This window comes from Choloepus didactylus, chromosome 2, assembly GCF_015220235.1.
Source record: "Choloepus didactylus isolate mChoDid1 chromosome 2, mChoDid1.pri, whole genome shotgun sequence".
Lineage (NCBI taxonomy): Eukaryota > Metazoa > Chordata > Mammalia > Pilosa > Megalonychidae > Choloepus > Choloepus didactylus.
In genome coordinates, this window is record NC_051308.1 from 234468844 (window position 1) to 234494129 (window position 25286).

Here is a 25286-nt window from a genome sequence, read left to right on the forward strand (position 1 = left end):
GCTTTGCTTCAGCAGATGAGAGGGCGGGGGCCCTGCTGGGGAGGGAGGCACTCAAGACAACATTTTAACAACCATGGGTGGGGCTGGAGCACAGGGGAGGGGGCTGCAGACACCCCCTCAAGGCCAGCTGCTTACCACGGGCCTCAGAGGCCCAGGGAAGCACCCCCGAACATCCCCCACTTTTGCCCAAGGTCACTGCCACAAGTGGCAGAGCCAGGATCCAAACCCACACTGGTGTCTCCACCCTGCCTGCCACCACGGTGCAAAGCAAGCAGGCAGGGTTAACAAACAAAACAAAGCAAAATCAAGGATAAAACACTTAACAGAAGCTCAGAGAGGGTCCTGGAGAGGCCCCTTCCATGCTCATCACCAATTAACCTCATCAACAGACCCTCCCTCCAGGCACCAGCCAAGCACCTTGGATCGAGTTGCTTTTCCGGGACTGGCTGCTTTCTTTAGTCTGTGCCCTCCTTTGTCATGGATGATGTCCACAGCTCATCACCATCTTCCACTCCCTGTCCCCTCCTGCCGCCAGCGTCACCTCCGACTGCAGGGCTTGAGGTCTCAGTGGCCTTGGGCATGGTCTCCCCAGCTCTCGCCACCCCCAACACATCCGCACTCCTGGGTCTCAACCTGGCAGCCCGCAGAAGGTCCACGTGGCCCGTGAAGTGCTGTTATCTTACAGAGGATGGAATATTCACCAGGATTGAGAACTTGGGTGATCTCACATGCAACACTTGAAAATCTGGTAACCCTGGCCCAAATTCTCACACGGAATCAGCAGCTGGTGCTGAGTCATGGCTGGGCCCACAGAAGGAGCAGTCCTCCAACATGCCCACAATCTGCAAAGCTCCTGCTACCCCACTCCTGAGCCTCCCTCATGGGCTGCAGAAACCTGCATCTGCAGTCTCGGCTGCGTGTGTGTGTGTTGTGTGTGTGCATAAATCCAATCACTGGGGTCTTTATAAGAGAAGCTGATCTTACCTGGAAATAGGATCTCTGCAGATTAGATTAGTTGAGGTCACAGTGGATGGGGGGGCCATAAATCTAACCACTGGGGTCTTTATAAGAGAAAGGAGATGGAGGTTCAGAAACAGACATGCACTGGAAGGCGGCCAGTGAACACGGAGACAGAGCTGGGGGTGCCACAGAGAAGCCCATGGAGCACCACAACCGCTGGGAGCCACCAGAACTAGGGACGGAGAGCATTCCCAGAGCCCAAAGAGACAGCGTGGTGCATTGATGTCTTGATTTCTGGTTTCTGGCCTGAGAACCGAGACAGAATCAACTGGTCCCCCAAACCGGCTGCTGCTTCCTTCCTGATGCCCCTCTTTTTCATCATTCCTCCTGAACCTACCCCACTTTCCTCCCCCTTCTTGGGCCTGGTTGATGGAGAAAACTGGGTTACCCTCCTTTCAAAGGCTTTCCCCTTACAGGCTGCAGGAGAAAGCTCCCCCAACTCCCCAGGGGGTTCCTGACCACAGCCTTCAATATTAACCCATTTTCTACAGGTTCCTGGGCCCTGTCCCAGTGATACCAGGGTGGGTAAACATGTGCTCCCTCCCAAGAGAAAGAGCAGAGCAAGTTGGGGACACGGCCCACGGAGACAAACTGTCCGACCTCGTGCCTCCAGCAGAAGTGTCTTTCTCCCATCCCCTGCGCACAGCTCTGCCTCCCCGCCTTGCTTTCTCCCGTCCCCGGCTGGTCCTGAAAGCCCCATCTCCTTCCGCACCCAGCACCCACTGCCCCTTCTCTGGGCAGCCTCCCCAGTGGCCAGGAGAAGCAGCTCACCTCTTCTCTGAGCTCGGTTAATGCAAGTCATTTGTATTAGCCAATTGCCACTGGCCATTTGGGGAGCTCCCGAGGGTCCAATTTTTCACTCCTGCTCTCCCTCTCTAACTAAATTTTAAAGCAAGCAGGCATGTTAAATTCATGTTCTTTTTAACTGCTGCCTCCAGGTGTTTTTACATTTTCCTGGGACGACTCTAACACCAGGCATGGAACTTCGCACATAACCATGTTTTAACAAACCTCTGCTTGATTTCCTTCCTTCAATCAGACATTTACTGAGCAACTACTGGGTGTCAGGCACTGGGGCCACAGGAGTGGGTGAGACAGACAAACCCCGTTGTCATGAAGAGTCTACTCAACTGAGAGAGACAAGTAAAATGATGGGTTAACGAGAGATGGTCAGAAAACGAAACAAAATAGTATAAAAGAGTAAAGGCAGAGGGTAGTTCAAAGCCCCGAGGCAGCAATAACCTGGAGGATGGGTAAGGCAAGGGGGGCAGCAGGGAGTCAGTTTGGAGACCACTTCCCCAGCCCTGGTCAAACTGACAAGTGGAGATGAAACTGTGGTGGATCTGATTAGGGAGGGTGCTGAGGAGGCAGAGGATTTCCACCTGAGCAACGGAGAGATGGCGGCGCCCTTAACCAAGATGGGAAATCTCAGCAAATAATGAATGACCATAAGGTATATAGTAAAATGATGGGGCAGTGTCAATGAGAGCTAGGGAAATGTGTCTCTGATGCAGAACCCTGCATTTCATAGAGACATGCCCCACGGACGTTTGTCTCTGAGCCTTTGCCTAATGCTGACAGCTCCTCTCAAAAGGCCCCCTTCCGTGATTCTGGATCATAAAAATCATCCTTTCCTTCCCTGCCCTGCTTCCAGCTGAAAGCCAAAACCCTCTGTTTTCCTTACAGCTGCTTTTGCTTGCTTTAGGAATAACAGCTTTTTTAAAAGCACACTTCGAAGTCAATACTCCATTTATCAAATATCACTGCCCAGGAGACAGTGCTTTGATCTGCCGAGGAGCAGGCACTACAAAACGTTCCAACTTGCTTTCTTGGAAAAGCATCTCGTTCTACCAAGGCAGACCACAACAAATTCACCTAGTGTCAAACTGACAACTGCAAAAGGAAAGACCATTATGGGGATGTTTGGAATGAGGTGAAAACTTCAAAGAGTCCAAGTTCAAAAATGAATGTTTTTAGGTAAAGCAGGGCTGGAAGTTGGAATGGGTTGGATGGAAGATTTTTTTTTTAAGATGCAATTTGTGAAATGAACCAAATCAGCCTAAGGGAGAAATAAACAGAAGATATTTACATGAAACAATGCCCGGGGTGTGAACTGAGACAGGAAAAGCAAGCCTACACAATGTCAGAAAAGCAATCTGTATAAAAAATACAATCAGGGTGAGAACCAGATTCTTACAAAGAAAGAGATTGTGGGACCATCTGAACAGGGTGACATACACCCTAGACACAGCTATGCACAACTGTTAACCATACTAAGTACAGTAAAATTTTACCTGCCAGACATCTGGTCCACACGACATCATTCAGTACCTCCAACCCCTCTGCAAGGAAGGTGGGCAATATTCCCATTTTACCAACAAGTAAACAGATCAGATCAGAAAGGTTAAGTCACCTGCCCAAGATCACGAAGCTACTTAAGTAGTGGAACCTGAATTCTAACCCACATCCGTCTGGTCCCAGAAACTGCCTCCTTTTCCACATGTCAGGGGTTCCAAACTTGGCTGAATATCTGAATCAACAAGACAGCTTATTAAAAATTCAGATTCCTGCCACTGCTGGGGTTGGATTCAGGAAATCTGGGAATTTCTGTTTTTTATGAATTGCCTAAAGGACTTGGATACAGCTGAGGATCTGAGCGAAGGACTGCTGGGATGGCTACACCCATGCCAGCCGATGGTCCTGCTGGGGGAGGTGGGGATCCACAGCAGAGCCCCAGAAGCTGCCTGGGGGCTCAGGGTCATGGCTCCATGTCAAAGATGGATTAATTTGCTGTAGCAGTTCATGCTGTGTCAATTTGGTTAAACTAGAACCACTTTTCCCAGAACCCCCTCTCCTATCTTGTTCTGAGTTAGAATTGGTCAAAAGAGGAATTTGCATGAAATTTTGGAAGGCGGAAGTGAAGCAGCATCATTGCACTCTCAAGGTGGTCACAGCTAGATGCTATTGGTTCCAGTAAGTCCAAGCTTGTCTCACTGTCTTTCAATCTGTGTCCAGCTCTTCCTCCTGTCCGTTGGTCCTGCTGACCAACAGTGGCCCCACGTCTCCCCCAGACACTTGGTTGGGGATCCACCAGGACAAGGCTCTCCACAGACTCCTCCACCTGCCTCCCTTTGTGGTCCCTCCATGGCAGCTGGACGTCCTGGCTTCTCAAGTGGACAGCCTCTGATCCCTCAATCCCCTTTTCACCTTCACTTCCACAGCTCCATAATCCTGTGATGAATCTCTTATCCCACAGGTCCCAGTGGCTCTGCATCGTCTGTTCTCTCCTGCAGACCCTCAGCCTAAAACACCTGTTCTCCAAAGTGTGGTCCTAAAATAAGCAGCATCTGCCTCACGTGGGAGCTGGTTAGAAATGCAAATTCTTGGGCCCCACTCCAGACCTACCGAATCAAAAACTCTGAGGGAGGGCTCAGCAATCTGCCCTTGAAGGAGCTCTCGAGGAACCCCTAACACATGGTAAGGTTTGAGACCCGCTCGTGCAGGCAAAGCCTTCCTCCACCATCGAATGGGTCCCTCCGGTTCTGCAAGCCAGCAGCTGAGGCCTGGCACTGTATCTACCAGGGCGAGCAGGGGCCCAGGCATGGGGCTGAGGCTTCCGGGCAGGGGCCATTTATTCCTTACCCCAGTCCTAGGAGGACAGCATTATTATTCTCCTCATTTACTGGCTGTGAAGCCCAGGCAGTCTGACTCCAGAACTCACACCAATATGCCATTAGGCCCAGAAAACTGAGTTATTTCTTTGTGGGGAAGACAGAAACCAGACATCACTCGGAGCACCTCTTGATCTACACCCAAGAGCAGGATCTGTGCAGAAGCAGCTGGCACCCAGGCAGACTCCTCCTCCCAGTGCAGGAGGCACGGCTTCCGGGAGAAGGCCCCACGGGCTTCCAGAAACTGTGGGCTTGGATTCAGAGTGGGCTTATCAGAATGGAAAGATTAAAAATACAGTGCAATATGTGATAGTAATGGCACCTAAAAATTTATGGAGCATTTACTACGTGCTAAGTGCCTTTTACACTCAGCTCCTTTAAGCCTCACAAAATCCTAAACCTGTTCTCCCCATTTGGAGACATTAGGCAATTACCCAAGGTCACCAAGCTCATTAGAGCCAGGATTTGAACTTAAATCTATTACTTTATTACAAAGTAATACATGTTTCCCTGTAGGAAATTTAGAAAGTACAGGTTATTAAAAAAAAGGGAGAGAAAAAAATAAAAATTCTCTTGTAATCCACTAGCAATAGTCATGGGAAACATTAAATATTCTTTGAGATTTTATTCTCTGTATAATTTTTAAAATAAAGACTGCGAACAGCTTTGTAACCTGCCTTTCTACACTGAAGGATTAGAATCAACTTCCTGTGCCTTTCAAAGCCTTCTCCATTACCATCACAGCCATGTGGTATTTGCCAGTTTGTTTTTCAGCCCTTTAGGTTGGACATTTGGGTTGTTTCCACAGGAAGACAATTCAACTGCTGGGGGAAAACGTTTCAGCCAGGTTGTGGCTGAAATGGAGCAGAACCTCCTCCCTACAATGGGCAGAAACACAAGACAAATCAGCTTTGGAGGTTGATGGTGCTGGAGAGGAGATCCCAGCACCAGGCAGCCACACAGTTGGCGCACACTCATTGCAGGGCAAAAGTTTTTTGGGAAAAAGGCTTTTATTTTAGGGATACCTTCTTAGAGTAGCTAAACAAGAAGATTTTCACCTGAAGGCAAAGTAGAAATCTCTTAGATTCACCCAATTCACTCCTTAGAAAGAAGAGCTCGATTCCTTGGCGATAAGAAGCACAGGTTCTCCAGATTCGACTTGTCTCTCCACCTTCCAGTTCTGAGGTTACATACCAGGGAAGGCCAGATACAGGCCAGAACCCCTGTTTATCACCATGCAATAGTGGTTAACAATAAAGGCCCTGGAACCACGCTGCCTGGGTTCAAATCCTGGCTCCACCAAAGCTGGGGGCCCTGTTGTGAACTCAGCCCACCCTTCAAAACCAAATGCTGAAGACAGAAGAAGCTGGGTCACTGAATGACCATGTGCAGTAAGGACCCTTTGCTACCCCCAACATTAAACTGGGACCTGAGTGAGTGTGTCGAGCCCTTGAGATGTGGCGTTGTCTGCACAGGAGTTAGACTCTTCTCTGCCTCAGTCTTCCCATCTGTCATGGGACTTTTATGAGCATCAAAGGAGTTAATATATGCAAAGTGATTAGAATAACAACCTGTACAGAGTAATTGCTATGTAAATTTGAGCTACTATTGAAACCATCTTGTAAGGTCAGATTCCCCTTCTCTGTCCATCTGGCCCAGGAACTGCCTCCTCTGGGGCCACCCCAGAACAGGGGTGATGACGGGAAGGCTTGGCTGTTGCCCCCCAAACCCTGACATTGACCCTGTCAAGATACTCCCCAAACATCTGTGACTTTCATCATTAACCGGATATGGCTCTGCCTCCCAGGAATTTCCCTAAACTCTTCTTGAATATTTTTCTGTCTGAAACCCGCTTGTTGGAAGCAAGTTTGTTCTCCTTCTCTCTGTGAGAAGTTCCCAGCATTTGGTTCACCCTGGGCAGGAGGTTACACATGTTCTAAAATTGCCCCCACACACGATGAATCGGTACAAATGCACAGGGCTGAATGGCTCCACGAACTTCACTTCTCTCTTTATTGGCTCAGCCAAGGCACACCTCTTCTCAGCCCCAGATAAAACTGTGCTAAATCAATGACTCCTGCAGTTTCCAACCTCAAAATTGAGGACCAGTAATACACAAATTCAGAACTTGTACCCTGCCCCAGCTAATGACACATTTATCTATTACTTATCCATAAAAGATTGCTTCTCTCAAACATCCCAGTAGTTTGTCCCCTTTTTTGTTGCACAGACCCCTTCGAGAATCTGATGCAAGTACTCCCCCTCCACAGAAAAATAGAGACAGAAAGTTTGACATAAAATTTCAGGTGGTTAATGGGCCCAAAAAGCCAATCTAAGGACCCTGATATGAGTTTAAAATGATCTGTAATGTGCCTCAAAACTTATACTTTATTGCTTTGATTACCAAGAAAACAGCTAAAAAGCATCTTTAAAAGCATCAGTCTATGCACAGAAAATTTCTGAAAGTATATTAAAAGTTATTAATCACAGCTGCCTCTGGCAATATGGGTTGGTGGGATGGGATGAGAGGGACGGTTCCATTATTTCCCCCACTGGATACCCTTTTGTATGGTTTGATTTTTTTTAACCATGTGCATATACTACTTTTATAATTAAACAAAAAGAGCTAATAAAATTTGTTCAGTTTAAGAACTATACACAACCCATTGTTACTTCTATTCCTGTGGTGTGGGGAAGGAGGGGGTCCCCAAAGGAGAAGTCACTGGGTCTCCCCAGCTAGCAGGGCAGAATCCATATCAGCAAGGAGAAGGCAAACCCTCACTCTGAGTGTGACTACAAATGGTTTCTACTGGGCCTTCAGCATAAATAAGAAAAGTTCCAAATTGGAGGGGGAAATGCTGCCAATATTTCATTAAACCTCAGCACATTCATGGTGCTGGAGGTCAGAGTTGGCCACAAGCTGCTGATGGCATTCAGTAGCACACACTCTGGCAAATCGAGTCTGAGCTAGGCTGGAGGCTAGAGAGATGTGCAAAGCTAGAACAGTGCTGGGGGAAGGGGCAGGCTAAACAGCCCCCCCACCGTATCCCCTCCAGTTTCATTGAGAGTTGCTTTGCATTTATTAGGTAGAAATGCCTGGAGCTGCCTCTTCTGGGGGTCTGTGAGGGGGGCCAGGGCCCCATACCTGCAGGGACTGTGGTGGGAACAATGTGAGGTCTTCAGTAAAGCACCTGGCTCTGTGAGAGGTACACAGCAGGTGCTCAATAAGGGCTCAATGCCTTCCACCACCACCCCTACTACCCCACCCCCGGGTCACCAGCAGGGAACTTGATCAGTTTGGTCATTTAACAAAAAGTTAAACATACACTCAGTATACAACCCAGCAATCCCTATGTATGCACCCAGGGGAAAAGAAAACCTAGGTTTACACTAAAATCTGCAAGCAAATGTTTACAGCAGCTTTAGTCACAATCACCAAAACCCGAAAACAATCTGAATGTCCTTCAAAAGGTGAAGGGATAGACAAAGTGTGGTACATTCATACATTGAATAAATGCATTACGCTGCGTGAAAGAAACCAGACTCAAAAGGCTTCATACTGTATGATTCCATTTATATGACATTCTGGAAAAGGCAAAACTATAAGAACATAAAACAGACCAGTGCTTGCTGGGGCCAGGAGAGGAGGAGGAAATTTGGGGGATGACGGAACTGTTCTATAACTTGATTGTGGCGGTGGTTACACAGCTGTCTATGGATCAAACGCACAGAAGGGGCGTATCTCACTTGATGGGGGTTTTCTAGTTGTAGGTGAGGTGGCTACTGTGGCTTTCACTTGCTCACAGCTCAGCTTCCCAAGTCCACAAAGGGAGGCCCTGAGGCTCAGTTAAAACGGCAAATGAACCACCAGGAATAGCACAAACCCCTCTACAGTCCACAAGAGCGTCTTAGGAGTATCCCATAAGGGATCTGCAACAATCCTCTAAGTTTAAAACAAAACGAAACCATTTTCTTGTGTTATAAAAACAATGCTTGTTTATAAAACAGAAATTAGTAACTATAGATTAGCAGAGAAAATTAAAATCACCCATTATCCCAACACTCATAACTACTGATAATGCCCATGATGGCCTCCAAATTTTGTTATGTATCGTGTAAACCAACACACAGTTTTTTTCTTTTATAAAAATGGGATCTTTCTGCTAAATGGTTTTGTGACCTAAGTTTTAAAAAAATGTGCTAAGTAGTGGACAATTGTGCATGAAGTAGATGAAGAATATTCCAGTGTATGGTGGGGGACCCAAAATTTATATAATCAATCCCCTGTTCTGGACGCATGGTTGGTTCCTGTGCCAGTTTGAATGTATTATGTCCCCCCCAAATGCCATTATCTTTGATGTAATCTTGTGTGGGCAGACGTTTTGGTGCTGATTAGATTTGCATGGGAATGCACTCCACCCAACTGTAGGTGATAACTGATGAGATATTTCCACGGAGGCATGGCCTCACCCATTTAGGGTGGGCCTTGATCACTGGAGCCACATAAATGAGCTGTCGGGCAGAGGGAACTCAGTGCAGCTGTGAGTGACATTTTGGAGAGGAGCTACAGCCAAGAGGGACACTTTGAAGAATGCACTGGAACTGAGAGAGGAACTTCGGCTTACAGAGACATTTTGGAGATGGCCTTCAAAAACAGACTTTTGCTTCAGAGAAGCTAAGAGAGGACAGACGCCCCAAGAGCAACTAAGAGTGACATTTTTGAGGAGCTGAAACCTAGAGAGGAATGTCCTGGGAGAAAGCCATTTTGAGACCAGAACTTGGAGCAGACACCGGCCACGTGCCTTCCCAGCTAACAGAGGTTTTCCAGACACCATCAGCCATCCTCCAGTGAAGGTACTGACTGTCAATACATTACCTTGGACACTTTATGGTCTTCAAACTGTAACTGTGTAACCAATAAACCCCCTTTATAAAAGCCAGTCCATTTCTGGTGTTTTGCATTCTGGCAGCATTAGCAAACTAGAACAGTTCCTAATTTTTTTTTTTTTTGCTATTATAAAAAATAACAGTGTTGAAACTAACTCCTTACACAATCATTAACCGTTTCCTGAGTATAAATTCCTGGTATTGCCGAGTTTTTAAGGCTGTTGGCATGCCTTTTTAGACTGCCCTCCAATTTACACTCTCCCATAAGCTGGTGAAAGCCCCCACCCACAATCCCGCATCCACATTATCATTCTTTTTTTAACCTCATAATTTTAAAACTTGTCAAACATTTAAAATTTCACATGGGAAAGGAGGTATTGTCTAAAATGGCATTTCCTTTCATACAATGAGGTTGAACACTGTTTCTTTTTTTTCTGTGCTCCTGGGCTAACAGCCTTTTTACTTTTTTATCCCACTTCTCAACCAGAGCAGCTTTTCCTTAGTGATTCAGAAAGCTCTTGTATGTGTTTAAAAAACAAAGCCCTTGTCTGTCATATGTTGCAAACGTTGGCCCCCTTTATTATTCCATGTATCCTTTTTAAATGTATCCTTTTAAATTTTAGGAGCCTGTTCTATTGATCATTTTCAGTAATTTCTTTTATGATTTTACCTTTAAAAAGCCCCTTCCCCAAATTAGTAACTTTTAAGGCAGACAATACTTTACCATGTGATGAAGGTTACTTCTTGTCCTGTGGCCGTTCCCAAAACCGCAACCTCAATCTACTCATGAAAAAACATCAGACGGTCCCAAATTGAGGGGCATTTTACAAAACACTGAGCAGTATTCTCCCAAACTCCTAATGTTATGAAACACAAGGAAAGATTGAGAAACCGCCCCAAACCAGGGGACTCTAAGGAGGCCTGCGGCTGAACGCACTGGGAGATCCTGGAGGGGATCCCAGAGTGAGTGAGAAAACCTGGTGCAAGCCAAGTCAGCTCTACAGTTTAGTGAGGAGCAACGTTAATTTCTTAGCTGTGACAAATGTACCACGGTTGGGTAAGGTGCGGACATCAGGGGAAGCCAGGTAAAGGGGATACGGGAACTGTGCAACGTTTTGGGAAATCTAAAATCATTTCAAAATCAAGAGGCTTTTTTCTTTTTTCCCTAAAGAGTCTTGGTTAGAACAGCGGAGAGTCTAGGCAGAAAAGCAGAAAGAAGAGAAAGGAAGGCAAGTCCGTGGCGTCGGGGTGGGGGTCAGGAGGGCAGCAGAGGCGGAGGGGGTCCCCCTGCCTCCTGCATGGGGTGGGGGTGGGGGTGGGGGCCACAGGCCTGGATCTGGACCCAAATCTTTGAAAGCTGAATAGCTTAGCCTAGGCCTGACCCTGCAGGCAGTGGGGAAGCAGCAAAGCCTTTAAGTGCCTAATTCAGGTGATTAGTTTATGTTATTTGCTTGTTTACTGGCTCCCCGCTGTACAACAAAGGTGTAAGCTCCCCAAGGGCAGGTTCCATGGGCGTCTGTTTTCTACCAAACCCTAGAACTCCCCGCCCTGCAAGGAACTCAGTGAATACTGGTTGAATGAATAACTGAATCTTGCTTCCAAAATGGCTTTTAAAAAGAAATCATATGGTGGAAACAACCCAAGTGTCATCGTGAGCAGATAAACAAAATGTCTTATATCCATGCAAGAGAATATCATTCAGCTGTAAAAAGAAATGAGGTTCTGATACTGGCACAGCACGGGTGAACCTTGACGACATTATTTTAGGTGAAATAAGCCAGATGCTAATGGACATACAATTGTGTGATTCCACTTATATGATCTCTCTAGAAAAAGCTAATTTATAGAGACAGAAAGTAAATTAGAGGTTGCCAGGGGCTGGGGAGAAGGGGAAGGGGGAGTCATTGCTTAACGGGTAGTTAGTTTCTGTTTGGTGATGGATGATAGTGGTGATAGCAGCACATCATTGTGAATGTAATTCATGCCACTGACTTGTACATTTAAAAACAGTTACAATGCCAAATTTTATGGCATATATGTCAGCACAATAAAAAATAAATTAACTAAAGGAAAAGAAATCACAAAAAAGGTTTTCCCAGCACCATCGGTCACATCTAGTAGGAGCCCAAGTGAATTAAGCACTTTAACATCTACAGCCTTGCACAGGTTGTTCTCCCTGCCTGGAGCACCCCCCCTGCCTGGAGCACCCCTGCCTGGAGCATCCCCTGCCTGGAGCATCCCCTGCCTGGAGCACTCTCTTTTGCTTGGACTTCTGCCCACCCTTCCGATTTCAATTTAGACTTCACTCTTTCTGAAAATCCTTCTCTGACTCTCCAAGTTTGAGTTCAGTCTCCTCCTTCATGTCCCTGTGAGTCCTTATCACTGAACAACTGCATCCTGACAGCTCCTTGGTGGTCTTCAGAGAATGCATTGTCCTGTTGATGCCTTAATTTGGACATTTTTCATGGTCTAAGAGCTGTACACATGTAAGTTAATAAATCCCCATTGTAAAAGACAACCCATTTCTGGTATATTGCATTTTGTCAACGTTACCAAACCAAAACACCCACCAAGTATCAACAAACCAAGCCCACACCCTAACAAATACAGATGGACCAGAAGGTGTGGGGAAAATGTACAACAAGGGTAAGGCAGGTAAACATCTAGGGAGATGCTTGCGCCCTCTTTCTCTCTCTCTCTTTCAACAGACCATAAGTAAAGGAGAGAATGTGGCAAAAATCTAAAACTCACCTAAGAATTAGAGCTGCCTGCTTCAACATCTCAACTAGGGGAAACAGCAGAACCTTCTGGAGACATCCAGATGTTCAGACTGACCATGGTCTTAAAAAATGGGAACTCGCCCACCGTGGCATGTTCTCATCTTGGTTCCACCAGGATTTGCTGGGTGACCTTGAGCCCATCACCTCCAGGGCCTTTCAGGCCAAGAGAGGGGCCTGTGCTGCTATACCACTGTGAAGCTCCGGGGAAAGAAGACGACGACGACGACGAAGAAGAAGACGACGAAGACGACTACAACAAAGATGAAGATGACAAAGATGACAATGAAGATGACGACAACCAAGAAGACGACGAAGATGATGACGAAGACGAAGATGAAGATGAAGACGAAGAAGAAATGTCAAAACAGGGTTATCAACCCTGTGATCTGTCTTAAATTCTGGCATTGAACAAGTTGATGTCTGTGTGCTGTGGCAACATAAACTGAGCCACTTGCACGCTGGTTACAGGCTTTATGATAAACATCCATTCCTGGCACACACAGCAAGGTAGTCTGATGGGGACATGAGCTGTGCCGTGCACATGTGTTTTGGGCCTGTCACTCTGACACTGACTTTGGAGTTTGGAGTGGTGGCCAAACCCTCTACCCCACCCCTGCAAAAGCCCTGGCCTCTCTCTTTTATGGTCTCAGAGTCTTCTATAAATCGAGGTGGCTAGACTTTGGTCTCCAATTTTCTATTTTGCTTTATTTTTTAGAGCAGCAGAATTTTTTTAAAAGGGATCTTTTGCACCCCTTTCATCTGAAACATCTGTGAGCAGAGCTTCCTTCTTGCTGGCCCTGCCTCCCACTACTCAACTCTATCCTTGGAAATCCCTGAGTTGCTTCTGGGACTCATCCAAGGAATCCGTGTTTCCCAGGATCACAGTATAAAAACCAGTGAACCGCAGCCATATTGCCCAAGGTTCCTAACACGCAGTCAGAAATATATTTTATCTGTTGACTCAGTGCACACCCACATAAAGATAACGGGAACAAACGTTTTACTGAAGAATACTTCTCATGAAAGGAGCTATGTTCCATTTCTAGTCTGCTTTCTTCTTTTTTACTTAAAAAAAAAAAAAAAGCCAGAGGAAAACCACTTAACTGATTTAAAAACCCATAATCCATCACTGCCCACAGTTTGAAAACACTAGTCTAGAGAATCTCCAAGATCACTTCCGCACTAACAGCCTACAGCACTAGCAAAGCTGTGATCCTGTTAGCAGATGGAAGACTTTAGGTGATCCAGTCTCTAATTCAGGCGACCTTCCTGAATCACCTGGTCAGGAAACAAATTCTCTGCATGCTTTTGCGTTGAAACATCCGCTCTCAGAGACGCAGAGCTTGGAGATGAGCAAGCCAAATACTGGTTTTTCTAGGGACCGACACTTGCCAGCCCAAGATCTAACCCCAGGGAGATTTGGGGTGAGGGGTGGAGGAGGTGGGGTGGGGCACTTGGCTGGGTTAAAGCCAACACAGCAAAACACTGCAAGAAACAATGCCCTCCCCCTCCATCTGCATAAACTTTGGGTCCCACCCATTCCACCCAGATGTCTAACCTCCTTCCTTCCTAAGAACCTCAGCAAGAATCAAAGGTTTTCACACTAGATTTTTAAAATAGAGCCCTTTTCCAGACACCCACGGTGATGCAGAGAAATGGCCTCCTGAAGTCCCATGTGGCGAATAACAAATTTCTCATGTGCTTTGCACAGCGTTACAGGATTTTGGCCGAGGGAATGTCCAGACTGAGCCAACGCTCACAGCTGGCCTCCCGAGGACTTGCTAGTGATCAGATGGCAGAAGCACATGAGACCGACAGGTTAGAACCAGTGTAAAAAAAAATGTCACATAGGGGCAATACGTGTTATGATGCCGAACTGAAAAACCAGAATATGAAGGAACACAGCAAACAAGCCAACCAACACCAAAACTGAAAAAAATGCCCCAGTAATAATGGTGGATGCTGGCACACCATGACGTTTTCTTCTTATGACATTTTTCTCTTATCCTTTGCTATATTTTCCAAGTTTTCTACAATGAAAGTGAACTTTTTTTTGTAATTGGGGAAAGAAAACAGCATTAAAAGCCTGTCAATCCAGAAGCATATTATGATAAATGATGGTTAAGGGAGCACCAAATAAATGCAATCACAAGCTTACTCTCTGGCGTCAATGCCAGTTCAAACAGGATGATCTGAAAATGTTAAGATGCATGCCTTATCTGCACCCCTGTCCTGCAGGACCCTCAGCGTTGACCCCTTCTGGGCAAGTCACTGTGGGTGCCCCCCAAATCCCTGGCAGTGTGGAGAGAAAGGGGCTCTTGGGGTGGAAGGTGCTTGGTTCTCCCCCCACTCCCACCCCAAGAATCATCCTGAACAGCATTCAGGACAGAATCAGGGAACTTGGGTTCTGGTCCCGGTTCTGATCTCAGGGACATCCTTTCCTTCCCTGGGCCTTGGTTTCCCCATCTGTAAACTAAGCAGATTGGACTTTCTGGTACGTGAAGTGCTTTCTGGCTCCAGCATGCAAAGATTCAAAGCAACCAATATGCAGGGCTTGGGGCTGCTGGGTCTGACGAATGTAGGGCAGGAGGGAGAGAACAGCTCTTGGTGGAAGGTGACGGAGACGGCCAACCCAGCGGCCCAGAGACTCAGCCTGGGGCCACAGCGAGGAATAAGGGCTTAGCAGAGACACCCCGAGAGCTAACTCTGGTCACTGTCTCAGGGCTGTCTGGGAGGGGAAGGACGGTCTGGCCAGAAGCAGGGAAAACCAGTGACCTGTTTCTTTGGGGATCAAATGCTCCCAGGAGGGGATGGTGGTGAGGTGGCCACTGCAGCAAGGGCTTGATGCAGGAGAAGGGAGACAAAACGCTGCCGGGCGAAGTAGGGCCACCAGCCCAGGCCACCTGTATAGGACGGGGAGGAGCAAGATCTAGGAAGCAGACAGAAAGACCAAAATGTTAAAAAACCACCAAACCTGGATTAAACCAGAGTCTAAAGCAAGGCCTTGACCTCATGGTGGCCAGGCCTCCTGGGATAACACAAGGATCCTAGACAGGAAGTCAAGGAGGCCACGTGCCAGGCCCAGGCCTGCAGCTGGAGGGCTAAGTGTCCTTGGCAAGTCCCTTCCCCTCTCTGAGTTTCATCTGGAGGCTTTGATGATCCACACGTCCCCTCCACTGGAATGTTCTAGGTGTCTAGGCTCTGGCTGGTTTACCTCAAAGCAGAGGGACAGGATGCTATCATGGCTATCGGTTCCAAGAGTCCTCCATGCTTCAGAACAGACAACAAAAGTGAAAGCAAAAGTCAGCGTCCAGAAGCAGACCCTTTGCCACAGCCCCAGTGGGTAAGCATCTGAGCTCCTGGAACTTTCCAGGCACCTGGGAGAAAACGCCTCCCAGTACTCGGAATCTTACGCTTGCTTAATTTGGAGCTGGGGGAAGAGAAGGTAAGAGCCAAAGTTCTTTAAGCTCCGGGCCTCTTCCAGCCTAAGGGTTCTGAGGTGTCTACCGCGAGCCCCACAGAGGGAGGAGAGAACATTTACTGGAAGAGTGACCTGGTAAAACAGGAATCCAAAGGGGGATAGACTGCCCAATTCAGACATCTACCTCCAGCTGTGCCAATCCTCTCACAGACAGAGAAGCCCCAGGGCCCTGCAAAGTTTGGAGCCAGAGCCAAAAAGCCACAGCTGGGGTTGGGGGCTGGGGGTAGGGGCAAGCCCTGCCACCGTCCCAGCTCTCACCACCCCACCCTGGTGGGAGATGGCCGGCAATTCGGGCCTCAGGCAGAATCCACGGATTTCACCCTCAGACAGCAGCCACCTATTCACCTTCCACGTCCTGCAAGGGCTCCAATCCACCGCCCCCACCAACCGGAGGCCAGTCTTCTCTCTCCTAGCAGCTTTCTCCAACCTCCCAGCAACTTCCACACCGTCAAAACTGTCCTCCTAGCACGTAAATCAGATGAAATGACTCTCCTGCTTCGAGAACTGGAATGGATTTGTGTCTTTCTTTGTCTTTTTTGTTCGGTGATCTATACTGAGCCCCCAGAACAGCCACGGAGGATGCTCAACATTTGTCGAATGGTTCCCAGATGTCTACATGATAAAGTTCCACCTGTTCTCTGCAGGGCCCTTCAAAGATCTGGCCCCACTGACCTACTCCAGCTCATTCCTGACCCTCCACTCCCCTGAACTCGCCCGCCCTCCTGCCCTCCCACACCCCACACCCCCCTACCTGAGCACCGGTCCAGGCCCGGTGCACCCCATGCATCTACATACCTGGGTGCATTTGCTTATGCCATTCCATTTGCCCAGATGCCTTTCCCCGCCTCCCTCCCCTGCTTTGGCATCAACTCACTGTTTAATATTTCAATATTTTCTTAGCAGGACCTCCTGGCATGCCTCACTCTGAGTGATTTCTCTTCTTCTCTTCTCCCCTAAGCCCAATAACATAACTTGCCACCGAGTACTTGCTTTGTGCTGGGCGTGAACGCCTCACCCCACCCTGGCAGGTGCTCAGTCCCATTTTACAGATGAAGACAGCGAGGCTCAGAGAGGTGGAGTAACTGCCCATGACCAGTCACCCAGCCAGCAAGGGTGAGACCTGCACTGGGATCCAGGCAGCCTGACTCTGTGACGGTCACTCCACAACACTTGTCACTTGCTCCCTCTGACTCACCCACTAGGCTGGGGGCTCCCCAGGGGCCACTGAATCCTGAATCAGTAACACCTGGGGGCAGAGCCAGCCCCTGAGTGATGCCTGATGAGGGAACCCCCAGCCTCTTCCCCTTTGTCTCTCTCCTGCCTTTTCTCCCACTCGGGTGTGTGTGGGGGAGCATCTCTGGCAAGCAGCGGGGGATGTCTGGAGGAGAGGGGCTCCCTCCCATTCCATTTTGCCCTATCAATTTAGGTCAGGATCCTTGTGTTAAAAGTCTCCACAGTGTGAAAGCCGCCGGCGGGTCTCAGAGCAGACCTTTCTCTGGTACTGGAGAAGCCATCCTCCAAGAGACCCACTCAAAATAAAAGCCAGATGCCAGCCCAAGAGGGCCATCCCGACTTCCTGCCTCCCCACCTCGGAGGCTCCATTAGCTTGTACTGATTACCAAACGCGCGCACCCACACCTTGGATGGGAAAGGAAGGGGCTAAATCCCTAAAAGGAGTCAGGGACGTGCTCACGCGGGCAGCACCAGGGTGGTTTCCTGAGACCTCTCGCAAGTTCTGCTCAGAAGCACCGGTGGAAGGTGCCCCTCTTTCGAGGCCAGTGGTTCGAATCCCACCGGACGGCTGGCACCTGTCCCCACCAACAGGAGGCCCCTGGAGCCGGCTGCCTTCCCCCAGCCCCGGCCAGCTGGCCCCGGCGAGATGCCGCGGACGCGAGGCGAGGCGTGCCGCACCCCGGGGCGCGGCTCCAGAGGGCGCAGGGTACGGAGTTCTCCAAGTGGCAGACCCCGGGCAGGAAGCTCTCAGATGGAAGGACGGACGGACGGACTCAGACTGCCCTTGGTTCCCTTCCTCGGCCTCAGCCGGGAACCGAGAGACTCGGCGGCGCGCGGTGGCGCAGACTCACCCGGACGGCGAAGGGTCGGGTTCCCTCTCGCGCGGGGGTCTGGGGGCTCTGCGCCCCCCGGCCCTCCTGGGCTGCCTCCGCGATCCCGGGGCCAGAGGCCGGGGGAGTCTCGGCCGAGCGAGTACTGAGCCGGCGAGGGCGCCCTGCCGGCTCGGGGGCCGGGATGTGGACGCAGGAAGCGCGGCCTCGGAGCGCGGCGGGCGGGCGGGAGCGCGGGGCGGCGCCTGCCCGGAGCGGCCTCCAGCCGGGAGAGGCACCGCCCCCCAGCCGACCCTCCCTCCTGCCCTCCCCCCACCCCGAGGCCCGGGCACCCGACCCGAGCTGCCGAGAGCCGCCGCCCGAAGCCTGGCGTCGGCTGGGGAAGTGGACTGAGAGTCTCCCCCCACCCCCACCCCGCGTACCGAGTCGGCGAAGACAAGGGAGGGGAGACGGATCCCTGGCTCACACGGGAGCCGCGGAATTGGGCGGGGAGGGCTGGGAGTCCGGGTTTTGATGGGTTGAAGTAGGGCAGGAAACCCGCAGACCCGCTCCCTCCCTGCCCAAGCACCGGGGCCGGGGCACAGCTCCGCGGGTCGGCGGCCGCGCCTTTACCTGGCGGCGCACTCACCTGGCCACCCAGTTCACGCGCACGCCTCCACCTCCTCCTCCCGGCCCGGGAAGGCCGCCGCCTCCCTCTCCCTCTCCACCCTCGGGCGGGTTCCGGGCGCAGGGACCCGCCCGCACTGCCCAGGGCTGGCGCGCTGCGAGGTGACTGATGGGCGGAGGTAAGGAAAGAGGAAGCGAATTTTTAAAAAGCGAGTCAGCTCACGCCCTAGTTTGGTTTCCCAGTCCCTCCCGGGTCCCCGGGGTGCCTGCCCGCAGGGATGCGCGCCTGGGTCCCCGGCGGGGTGGATCCGGGGCCTCCAGTCCGGGTTCCAGCGCCCGCGCGCACAGGATGGGGGCGCTCTGGCCCGGAGTCTCCCCTGCTGGGAGCCCATTCCGAGCTCTGCCGAGAACTTTACCAGCGAAGCACCGGGTGGCGTCGTCCCCCGTGAGCTGCGACCCGAGCCCAGGTCTCCGCCCCGCCCCCTGCGTGGAGGTTTGCCTGGGCACCCCGCGGCTCTGGCGCCAGAACTAGGGTGGGCTGATTCAAAACACCGAGGGAGGCGCGCTAGGCAGCCTCTGAGATTGTTTTGAATTCTCAGAGAGGTCAGGCCCGGGTACCCTTTCCAGGCTCTCGGGGAGTGTCCAGCCCTTTGAAGTTCAAACCTTGAGAGAAGCCCAGAGACAGCTGGCCGGGTGCCAGAGAAGTGAGCCGAGGACAGGACGAAAATAGACAACCTGGAGATAATTACACAGGTTCACTTCCTAACTGCCCAATCCATGGATACACATGGTCCCCACGTGTGTACAACTCCAGAGTTGTCCCATGTAAGTCTTTTTTCCACTGTTTCTCCTTAGCTCCCATAGTTCCCCTTAAACAGTGCCCTGGTGTCCAGAGTAAGCAAATTTGGGGCTGTCTTGTGATTTGGGGGTGGGGAAGGTATTCAGGAAACAGAGTAAGGAGTCTCCGTAACTATTTTCCTCACATCCTTACTGCACGTCCCTGGCACCATGTCATTTAACCCTCACCAAAGACCCGATCCCCACTTCACCAAAAAGAAAGCTGGAGCTTAAGGAGATGGGGTCATTTGTCCAACATCACACAGCTGGAAAGTGTTGGTAGCTGGATCCAAGTTGGTCCGCTGCAGAGCCCCTGCTATGGAATAATCCCTCATCTGTCTGCACATGCTCTTTACCTGGCAAGACGGTTCCCCTGCCTTCCTGCCCTCCATTCATGAAAAGAACAGACGGGCAGTGCTCTCACCCTTGTCCCACTTCTCTGCCTAGCGGATATAGTTCTTTACCTGTCTACCTCCCACTCTCCTTAAGGACAAGAACTCTAGCCTGGTTATCACAGGAACCTAGATCTCCATCCCCTACACCCAATGCCCTGTGGGGCTGCTTAATAAATATTTGCTGGATGAATGAAAGCCCCAAATGATAACACTTATTTTAGCAAAGAAGGAGAATGCTTTTTGTGGATACCTGTCATAATACGCTCCCATTTAAAAGCTGTGTGTATCCGCCCCAGATTTAAACAATGAGAACCTTTCCAGAATCCAGAGGAGTGATGGGAAGTAGTGAAGCAGCTCTCAGATAACACCAGGAATCTGGTTTTCGTTTCAGCTGCAAGACTGACTCAGGGGAGGCCTGGACTGGGGGTGATAATTTCAGACTGTGCTATAGCTCCTACTTGGAGGCAAAAGGCCCCAGTACTTTTCCATGCCAAGATCCACCCCCAGACCCACCCACTCTACTGCAAATGCAACTGGGCAGGGCCTGGCTATCTCAGAAAATCATCTTCAGAGTGTTCCTTTTAAGCAGGGTCACCCTAGCTAATCTAGGGAGAGGCTGGAAAAATTCTCAGCTGAAGCTGAGCGCCAGGCAAAACTGAGAGGTTGGCAAAAGAAGTAGCTTTCTCCTTGTCATCCTCCCCTTTACAGCTCTCACCCTGTACATGGTTAGTTTTTCTGAATTTTCCCAGGTTCTCTCTGCCCCTTCCAGGAGCCTGATTTAAATTAACTGCCATTTATTCTACTCTCAGCTGACAAGGGCCTGAGACGTGTGACCCTGGGGAAAAGACCCAAAGAAATGAATCTTGAACAGTGAAGTTTTGGTGACAGGTTACCATAATAAGCAGTGGGGAAGATGACCGTTACCATGCACTGAGCCCTATGTTTCCAGGTGCTCTGAATACATTGTATCATTTGATTCTCACAATGGTTCTAGAAGGAAGATATTATTTCAGTTTTTCAGGTGAGCCTAGTAAGACTCAGTGAAGTTATGTATCTGGATCTTCTGGCAAGTGGTAGAGCCAGGGTTTAAACCGAGGTGTGCTTTAGGCCAAGACCCTTTCTCTTAACTCCATGCTAGGAATCCCCATGGGATTGGGAAAATAATGCCCCCCCAAGCATGTCTATGTCCTAATCTGTAGAACCTGTGAATGTTACATTACATAGCAAAGGGAGTTTGCAGATGTGATTACATTAAGAATTTTAAGATGGGGAGATTATCCTGAATTATCCAGGTGGACCCAGTGTAGTTACTAGGGATCTTTGACGAGGGAGGCAGAAGGGTCAGAGTCCAAGAAGGAGATGTGACCAGGGAAGAGGAGGTCAGAGTGATGCAATTGCTGGAAGGGGGCAGTGAGCCAAGAAGTGCAGGCAGCCTGCAGTAGCTGGAAAAGGCAAGGAATGAACTCGCTCCTAGACTGCCCACAGGAATGCATCTCTGCTGGCACCTTGATTTTAGCCTCCTTAGGCTGCTGGCCTCCAGAACTGTAAAATAATAAATTTGTGTTGTTCTAAGTAACTAGGTTTGTTACAAGAGCAATGGGAAACTGATATACCCTACAAACTCAGTTGTGTGGGCAGATGTTTATTCACCAACAAACAGTCCCTATAAAGCCTTTCTCATAAGAAGTGCCACAATACAGCCTGGAAAGAAGGCAGGATTGAATCAGATCAGTCTTTGGTTCCAGAATCCTCTGCTATTTATGAGCTGTGTGATCTTGTCCTCTCTGAGCCTCAGTTTCCTCATAAGTAAAAATAGTAATGCTAATTAAATATTTATTTTTGGTAAACAAACAGGACATTTGTTTATCTGTGTAGAATTTGGGTACTTATTGAGTCTTAGAGCAGCATTTTTCTTTATTTAAAGCAAACCACTCTTGGGGAAACTTTGAGATTTGTGCCTAGCACATATATTTGACCTTCTAGAAAACAAAATAAGGAAAACATATAGACTTTTGGCATCACTAATACATTTACTTTGTATTAGCTATTTTTGATAAAATATTTTAAACATACCTTTTTCCTTCTAAAAATTTTAAATTGAATTATGAACATATTTTATTCTCCAAAAAGTAATAGATTTTTATATGGAAGACCCTGCAATATCAGCTTTTTATAAATCATATACGTGAAGTACAACCCTCAAATCGTTACTGCAGTTTTTACAAATGGTTTCCTTTTGGCCCTCTGACTAGAGCAATGGTTTCCAGACCAGATTTTCTTATGGACAAGTAACCCCCCACATTTTCTACCATTGACCCTAAGGAAGTGGAATTGAGAGACATAACCATCGCTGTTACTCTGCATTTGCAGGGAGGGAAGCAGTGTAGATGTGAGTCGGTAAAATGTTTTCTTCCTGGTCCAGAAACCCACTTTGTATGGTATTGATCTGGATAGAGGCTGGTGGGGATGCCCCTGCCCTGACTGGGTCTCAAAGGAAGGAGGGGTGATGGCATCCATTTATTCCAAAGAGACTACCTCATTGGAAACTGGAATTGTTTTTGTTTCTTTCATTTTTTTTTTTTTTTTTTTTTTGATTATCAGTTTATGCCACGTAAGTATCTTAGATCCAGTATTCAAAAGCAGAACGTGTGGGATTTTCGCTCTGTTGGTGAGTTTAACTGGCTCACAAAACAAGCTACACCTTCAGGCAATTCTAGAAAGAGATTTTCAAATATTGCAAGCACTAGGTATTTGACCCAGGTCTAAAGTTAATAAAACTTATGTTGCAGGACCAAGATGAGGATCGAGTGAGCCAGAACGTGACACAGTTCCTTGTAAATGGTCCGGTGCCATCTGAACGTGAGATGTTGGAGTCATCAGCCTGTCCAGTTCTGAAAGTGGATTCTAAGAGGCAAAGATGCTATTCTGAACATCCCCTGGCATACATTTTTTTAAAAAAATCTGATTGAGAGGGCAACTAACTAGTTAAAATAGTAATTACACTGACCCTAGCCAGTAACTGGACCCCAAGGTGGCATGCTACTGATTTTCCAGGCATGTTAAGTAACAGTGAAGCTGGAAAATCTACTTATTGGAATATGTCATCATAGAGAAGAGCTCACTCACATGTGTACTCAAGAACTTTATGTTCCGGGAGACTCGTTGCTGATTACTTATAATTATTACCAACCTAAGCACTCACTAATAGGAGATATGTTAGATAAATTATGGTGCAATCTCAGGCAGGGATGCCATGCAGTCAACAAAAAAGAACTAGGTAGAGCCATATGACGTGGAAGAATGTCTAAGATGTGTCATTAATTGAGAAAAGGAGGAGACTAAACATTATGATACCACACCAATAGTTTTTTAAAAAGATGTAGACACATAGATGTTTGATTATGCATAGACAGTATATGGAAGGAATCAAACCAAACAGTCATTATTATCCTGAGAAATTGAGAAGTGTGTATATGTGTGTGTGTGTGCTGGGGGGAGGTAATTTTTTTTAGTATGCTTGTATTAATTTAATAATAAAAACAAAACAAAGGCTGGCTGGGAACCCCCTGTCTTGTCCACCAGGAGCACACCTCCCCAGCGTCTGCCACCATGTCTTCCTTTGCTTGCTGAGATCATTTCCCATCTGCCACTCTTCCCTTGCGTGGTTCGGAGTAGAAGACGCCCCTCTTCCTCACTGCTTTTCATGTGGGCTCATTTCTCAGCTCACGAGGAGCTGAGCAATGTCTCCATGTATGACTCTTGCCAAACTCAGCAGTAAATCACACATATGTACTTGTAACCTACCTCTTGTCTGGAACAAGCTCAAATTAGTCACCAGGAGGGGATGGATGCGTCTTGTGTGCAGGTTATCGGCAGTGACGAACTGGCCCCGCTCTTCTGAAGGTTGAATCAGGTCTGCAAGGCAGAGACATTGTGTGCATGTAGTGCAAAGCCAAATTCAATAGTTGGACCATTAATTTAAACAGAAGGGTTTTCACTGCGTTTCCTAAAAAAATGTTAATTCAAGAAATTCGTCTCTCCCTGAGTTACTGGTGAAGTGGGCCTGTGTCACAGATCAGACAGCTCAGGATGGAGCTAGTGAGGCCTTCAAGGTCTAGTGTACAGGTTCTTGAGACTCCAGAGCACAGAGAACCAGCAATTGTACCATCTCAGCATCCCATGCTCTGTGGTGCCCCTTCCCCTGGAACCTTCTTGCTAGGCCTCCTCATGTCTGCAGTTCATCAAGTCACTTCCTGACTGGTCTCCTGCTCCCAAGCTCTCCCCCTTTAATCCATTCTCCATGTTGCAGAGTTGGCAGTGAGAAATGTCCTCTCTGCAGCAAGTCCAGGCTCCTTGACAAGGACCTGTAAGATCTTCATCATCGGGGGGTGGAGGGTGGATTCCTCTCTGCTCAGCCTCCTTACTCATCACTCCCTCACACCCATACCCCTCCACCCTCTCTTCCTGTGCATCTCCTTTACATCAGTGTTGACACCTTTTCTAGAAGTTCCCGTAAGCTTCCCTTATATCTCTTTGGCCGGAACTGCATCACGTGCCCATTCCGAAACCCATCACTGGCAAGGACCCTCAAGAGTGGTGCAGACCATCAGGACTCACCCAGAGTCACCTGAGGGCCGGGCTGACTCCTGGACCAGACGGAGGTTCTGCCAATGGGAAGAAGTGGCCAGTGCCTATTGGTTGCCCCCAGACTGTCACCTAAGGCAGGCACTTTCAGGTATGGGCAGGCCACCGTGTTTGGCCGTGTGCACACCAAAGCAGGGAAGCCAGCTGCAGAGAGAGCAGGAGAGAGAAGCTGGCTGGGTTGCTGCCAACCTTCCAGTTCTTAGTTCTGAGCAATATTCCTGTGTCTTTCCAATGAGTTTCCTTTTTTGCTTAAACTAGTCTGATGAGTTTCCGTTTCTTACAACAAAAGGACCCTAAAAATGTGCCTTTGAAGCTCTGGCAAGCAGCTGAGAAGTGGTGCCAGAGCTCAGACATGGATGCCCCGATCCTCTCTTGGTTAAAAAACTGCATTGAAACCACCACAGCAAGCAAGAGGGCCTTGCATAATAGGATCCCAAGGAAACCCCAAAGTAAAATGGGAAAAGTAATGGCAATAACAAGAATAAGAGCGACTGACGTTCATATAGTGGAAACAACGTGCCAGGCGCTATTCTATGCACTCTGCAAACACTGACTCATTCAGTCATCATCGTAACCACATGAACAAAGTACTATAGTCCCTCCCTTTTCCAGAAGAGGCAACTGAGACACAGAGAGGCCAAGCAACTTGACCAGGGGTGCTTAGCTTGAAAGTGGTGGGGTCTGGATAGGAACCCAGCCTGCCTGGAGTCTGGCTCTCACCTCCACCCTACCCTGGCTCTCATGCAACTGGTGCTTGTGATGTCCTGAAGATGGGACCCCTTGATCCAGGTTCAGAGGATGGAGATGAACCTGGGGCTAGAGACTCGGCTTCCCCTGCTGAGAGGGGCCATGGGAGGAGCAGGACAGCGTCTTCCCTTCTGCTAAGATGCTGCCGGAGTGGG

At 48.8% G+C, this 25286-nt stretch overlaps 1 protein-coding gene across 3 annotated transcripts in view; it reads right to left on the minus strand.

Annotated features, from left to right (window-relative positions):
- TMEM51 (transmembrane protein 51) overlaps positions 1-18633 on the minus strand; it is a 53417-nt gene extending 34784 nt beyond the window's left edge. The window contains exon 1 of one of the 3 annotated variants that reach the window (XM_037828470.1): positions 18531-18633. The gene's annotated coding sequence lies outside the window, so the exon portion shown is untranslated. Of the gene's footprint in view, positions 1-10302; positions 10744-17923; positions 18169-18530 lie in introns of those variants that run through there. The other 2 variants (XM_037828469.1, XM_037828471.1) reach the window with 2 other exon arrangements.
- Positions 18634-25286: the final 6653 nt, after the last annotated feature.